The 5,913-nt window shown below is 43.5% G+C and overlaps 1 long non-coding RNA gene across 1 annotated transcript in view; it reads right to left on the bottom strand.

The window, feature by feature from the left end:
* Positions 1-2,837: 2,837 nt before the first annotated feature.
* LOC118452302 overlaps positions 2,838-5,913 on the bottom strand; it is a 16,794-nt gene continuing 13,718 nt past the window's right edge. Inside the window, exon 4 of the long non-coding RNA XR_004842038.1 lies at positions 2,838-2,848. This is a non-coding gene — a long non-coding RNA (uncharacterized LOC118452302). The remainder of the gene's footprint in view (positions 2,849-5,913) is intronic.

Genomic DNA, 5,913 nt, shown 5'->3' with positions numbered 1-5,913 from the left:
CCTTCTCTGGAGATATTCAACCTCCGCCTGAACGCTGTCCTGTGCACCCTGCTCTGGGTGACCCTGCTTGAGCAAGGGGGTTGGACTGGGTGATCTTCGGAGGCCCCTTCCATCCCCTGCCATGCTGGGATTCTGTGATGAACAATTTTTTCCTTTGACCTTCAAAAAAAATGGAGCTCCAGCTGAAACACCCGGCAGGTCATTCTGGAGGACTGACCAAGGGTAGTAACGCAGTGTTACCTGCTTGTAAATCCAAAAGGAGAATTTTGCTCATGAGGTTAACGATAAGTAAGCTGGGAGGAAGAACACTTGATTTTTTGCAGTCGTTAATATGGCAGATACATCAGTTGGTTTTAATTATCCTTGGGAAAAGTGAAATCAGCTTATAATAAGTGGGACCATATGGTCCTTCCTTGTCCTGTAAGTACACTTAATTAAATCCCATTAAAGTTATCAACAAACAATCACAGTTTTAACACAAACTTGGAAAGGGAACATGAATTCGCATTCACTCTCTGACTCAAGACCCAGCAGCCGGTTTCCGTTTGCGCCGTGAATATTTCACAGACACTTAAATACAGCGCAGCATGCGGGACGAACCCATGTTCAGGCTTGAAGTGTTTCCTTGAGACACGTTATCCGGATGGAGACCTGGTGAGGAGTGGTGTCCCTCACGGGTCCGTACTGGGACCGGTGCTGTTTAATATTTTCATCAATGACCTAGACAATGAGATCGAGCGCACCCTCAGCAAGTTTGCAGATGACACCATGCTGAGTGGCGTGGTCAACATGCCAGCAGGACAGGATGTCATCCAAAGAGACCTGGCCACGCTGCAGAGGTGGGGTCACGTGTGAACCTCATGAGGTTCACCAAGGAGAAATGCAAGGTCCTGCACCGGGGTCGGGGCAACCCCATGAATCAATCCAGGCTGGGGGAAGAAAGGATGGAGAGCAGCCCTGCCCAGAGGGACTTGGGGGCACTGACAGATGAAAAGCTGGACATGAGCCAGCCATGGGCACTGACAGCCCAGAAGGTCCAACCCTACCCTGGGCTCCATCAGGAGAAGCGTGGCCAGCGTCGAGGGAGGGGATTCTGCCCGTCTGCTCTGCTCTGGGGAGACCTCCCCTGGAGCCCTGCGTCTAGCTCTGGAGCCCTCAGCACAAGGAGGACATGGAGCTGTTGGAGCGGGGCCAGAGGAGGCCACAGAAATTATTTGATAAGGGCTGGAGCCCCTCTGCTATGAGGACAGAGTTGGGAGAGTTGGGGATGTTCAACCTGGAGAGGAGAAGGCTGCGGGCAGACCTGATTGCGGCCGTTCAGTGCTGAAAGGGGGCCCGAAGGGAAGACGGGGAAGATCTTTTTAGTAGGGCCAGCTGTGACAGGCCAAGGGGTGATGGATTTAAACTAAAGGGGGGGAGATCTAGACTGGATCTAAGGAAGAAATTCTTTACGCTGAGGGTGGTGAAACCCTGGCAGGGGTTGCCTGTAGATGTTCTTCCTGGGAATAAAACCGAAGCCAACCAGCTATTTAATACGGAACATAATTCAACTTCTCAGTCTGTAAGAGTGCTTCCTTCCCAGGTAGCAGATAGACCAAAGGTTTTTAGGCCAATAAGAGGCTAAAATTGCTCAGGGTCACATTTCTGGTCATCGTTCGCACGGGGATCCAAACTATATTGTGTTGCTACAACGCCCAATATTAAAGAGATGAAAGCTCAGATGTCAAATATTTTGATAAAAACCAGCTAAGGGTTTAAAACTGGGGGGATATTAACAATCCAACGAGCTTTCATCCATCATTCAAGCCATCGTTTGTAGAAAACCGTTTTATAAGTACGAGCCTACAGAGCTGAAGCTCCCTTCGAAATTTCTCATTTCGCTCAGGTTTCACAACTTTTTTTCCATTCAAAAAACCTCCAAAACGTTCCAGGTTGCTGTGCCTTCTAAAGAGGCGGCCACCCCTGACACCACGTAGCAGCGCTGCGGGTGGTTAACCTGCCATGTCTACGGTCGTTGCCCAAAGTCAATGAAAATTGACGCCTGCCCCAAAATTCTTGCTGTTTCCACGCGGCATGAATATTCATGGCGCAGCTGATTTTTTTTTGGCTTGTGGGGAATCTCGACTCTGGTAATTATGCCAGAGACTCTCTGTATGATGAAAGATTAATTAGATTTTTCTATGACTTCATTTGATGTTTTTACTTTTTTTTTTTTTAAAAAAAAAAAGCGCTTTGATAAGAAAATATAGTTGTTAAAGTCGATCATGTGGGGAAAAGTCATCATTATTCACAGCTACCACGCACTGTTCAACCCCAAAGCCTTTACGGAGGAGCTCTAAGCCTTTAAAATCATTTATAGTGCATTGAAGTGGCGTGGACTCCAGTAAACAAAGTTAATACGGCAGAGGTAAGAATTAATTTAGACAGTGAAAATGTCAGGAAGGCGGCAAACCCTCAGCAAAGTTCAATTGGTTCCCCTTGCAAAAGAACAGACCCTGCTACGGGAGCAACCTAACGCTTTTGTTAGCGTTATGGAAGAAAACCCAACCCCCCAAAAATACAAAAAAATCAGTGTCATTATTTAATGAAGAGCCCTGGGCTTTTAAATATTGACAGTGCAAGTTCAGAAATGAAATTAAAAATGTATTTTGCAGAAGGCAGGAGGGGGAGGAAAAGGAGGAAAGCGTTCAAAGGGCCTTTCACTCGCAAATTCAGCAACAGCCCGAATCATTAAGTAAAGAACAAGGCCCACATTCCTCATCAACTTCACTTATACCCCTCTTTTGTTTCGGAGGACGAGGATGAGCTCAGAGGACCACAAGAATACAAGACGAGATGACTGGATGACCTCTAAAAGTCCCTTCCAACCCCAAACATTCTATGATTCTATAAGATCTTTCAATATTGACCGCTACCTGAGAGACCATCGATCCAACGCCTACAAACATCTGACCTGAAGCCCCAGCATGAAGTTTAGTGAATTGGGTAAAAATTTGTAGCTGTTGACAGCAGGACACGTCATCCCTCAAGTCTTGACATAGAAGCACCTGGGTTTGTTGGGAATTTGTTTTCAAAAGCAAGTTTGGCCTTAGATGCAGGACCTCAGCCAGACCCGATGGCTATTCCTGTCCCACCTGCCGGGCCTTCAATCCCTCGGTATGAAAAGCTAATTAAAATAATCAAGCTGGTGATATCCAGAAACCACAATATGGAAAAGCCCTTCCCAACAGCACTTTTAATCCCAGTTTTAAACCTAACTTCACCGAAACCCTAGGATGGGCAAACCACCTTGCTACCAGAAATAAAGCAAGACATCTATGGAAGTCGGATTTGTCTAATTAACCTAATAATAAGCAAATCGCTGCCTTATTACTGTGAAGCTGCCACTTTGAAATGTCTCTTTTTTTTAAATAAAGGAATTTTTTTTTGTGCTTCCGGGTTTCTGCTAAACTTAAGAGCAGTTTAGTTTCATGTAATGGAAGCAAAAGGGGGCTTTGCCCTGCAGTGGTGTGCTGGGAGGATGCGCTGAGTGGGCATTTTCTGTGCATGTGAGAAAGCTGATTAATTTATAAAAAAAAAAAAAAACCAAACCCCACTCTTTTCAATCCTTCCCTGCTGCAGTTCACTTCAGGACAGGGCATTTTCATACAGCATAAGATGCTTCATATCCAAACGGCGCTCAGCAGCAAAAAAACCCCCAACCAAACCCCTGTGATCTACTGAAATAAAAAGATGATCTGTGAGAGTGGGTGGGTGTAGCGGGAAGGAGGTTTGGGATGCTCAACGTTGCTTTTACAGCAATTTTTTACGGAAACAACAAATAATTTTCCGGATTATCCACAGGACTTTTCCATCGGTTTGGCCACTTCATTTCTTTGGGCTATACTGTCAAGTAGGATTAAGATCCAGGCTGTTAGTATGGCCTCTGCCCAAACTAGACTTAAACCATCGAATCTTTGTAAGACACAGAGGAAAAAAAAAAAACAAACCAAACACCCAGGAAAATACAGATTCTGCTCACACACGCTTGTGCCAGTGTCTCAAAGCTGCTCAGAAGCCAACGCCGCATTTTTTGAGCGAGCAACACACAAGAGACGGGATCTAGCACTTGCTACGCCTGCCCTAGTTTTCATTCCCTTTACGTTCCGTGGCTGCGAACAACGTGAAAAGGTTTTTGACACCGAGGTGTTCTCCATCAACCAGCGAGCAGAGTCCTTTACTCCATCGTCTCGAGGCAGAACATCTCTCCCTCCTCACAAGAGTGACTTTAAAATCTGCACCCGCTGAGAAAACTAAATGCGAGGGGTGATTGCCCATGCTCTACAAGCAAGAGCTACCGTCCTCCTCCTCGCTGTAGTTGTCTTGGATGAGTTGTCAAGCAATAAGATGGAAACGCCAAGTAAAACCCTTAAAAGGAGCCAGATTTTTGGAAATATTCTTCTGGGGGAAGAAAGGATGGAGAGCAGCCCTGCCGAGAGGGACTTGGGGGCACTGATGGGTGAAAAGCTTGATGGGAGCCGGCCATGGGCTCTCTGTGAACAAATATGAATGAACTGAGTCTTGAGCTCTTGAAAGAGGTGCTGGGTGATAAGCAGGTAATGAGCTTCTGATTTATTATAGCCAAGAGAAGTTGATGGGGAGAGTTGCTGCCATTTGCTCTTTTCGTTGAGATCTGGAGAGAGCTATAAGGGCTCAACGAGACAGCAGTACAGAAATGTTGAGATTTTATAAAGACAATAAAAATGGGGCCTTTACTAAAGTCCAGAGAACTGGAATGAAGGGGTTTTTTACTGAACATTTAGGAAATGTAGAGGAAGTACAGAAGTAACTTTGCTTTTCTTTTTGCGTAGAAATTCATTCAAGACCGGGTTGGATGGGGCTGTGAGCAACCTGATGTGGTTGGAGATGTCCCTGCTCCCTGCAGGGGGGTTGGACGACATGACCTCTAGGGGTCCCTTCCAACCCAAACCATTCCATGATTCTATGAAATAGATGATAGACAGTGTAAGCATTCAGAAAAGGGCTGTAAGTGCCATCAAATAACGTATGTCAAGAAATAAAACCTGGTCTGGGATAAGTATTGCTCCTGTAAAGGTGTTGGATTTGTTTTGTTTTTTTTTTTAAAGCCTTTCTTTTAATTGATATTTGCAATAAAAAATTTCGTAGTTTATGGAACTTACCTCTCCTTATTAAAAAAAAAAAATAAGTGCAGTGGCATAGTGTTAAAAATAGAATAACCTTCAGCATCAGCACGAACGCCTCCTGCATACAAATCGAGTCAGGAGAGACAGATTAAAAAATGGTTTGTGTGTACTTCATTTACCAGGAATCTCTTCCTACAGCTACGGCCTATGCAAGGGCCATAAATTTTCTTTTAAACTCATTTCCTTTGGAGGGAAACTTCATGTTTACCATCTTAAAAAATAAAAAAACAACCCCCCGTGCACTGCTCATTATTATTTTTTTTACCCACCACGATTTGATGCGGATCATTATTAACCCTGGATTAACGAAGGCTCAGGATTGTATCACGTCACCCAGTAAATCTGCTACGTCAGCGAGAGTATTTATGAATTCCTACGCAAGGTATAACGAAGACGATTCAAACCAGGGACGACTTCAGTGTTCTGGGTGATGTCCTAGGGTCACTGAGCGTCTTATTTTAAATAAATCTTGTTTTAAACCAACAAATTTTATTTTAAACAAGTTTTATTTTAAACAAATTTTATTTTAAACTAATTTTATTTTAAACAAGTTTTATTTTAAACAAATTTTATTTTAAACTAATTTTATTTTAAACAAATCTTATTTTAAACAAATTTTATTTTAAACAAATCTTATTTTAAACAAATTTTATTTTAAACAAATCTTATTTTAAACAAATTTTATTTTAAACAAATCTTATTTTAAACA

This window comes from Egretta garzetta, unplaced genomic scaffold (genome assembly GCF_000687185.1).
Source record: "Egretta garzetta isolate BGI_Z169 unplaced genomic scaffold, ASM68718v1 scaffold565, whole genome shotgun sequence".
Taxonomy (NCBI): domain Eukaryota; kingdom Metazoa; phylum Chordata; class Aves; order Pelecaniformes; family Ardeidae; genus Egretta; species Egretta garzetta.
The sequence above is the reverse complement of the archived record's forward strand: the minus strand, read 5'-3'. Positions and strand labels throughout refer to the sequence as shown.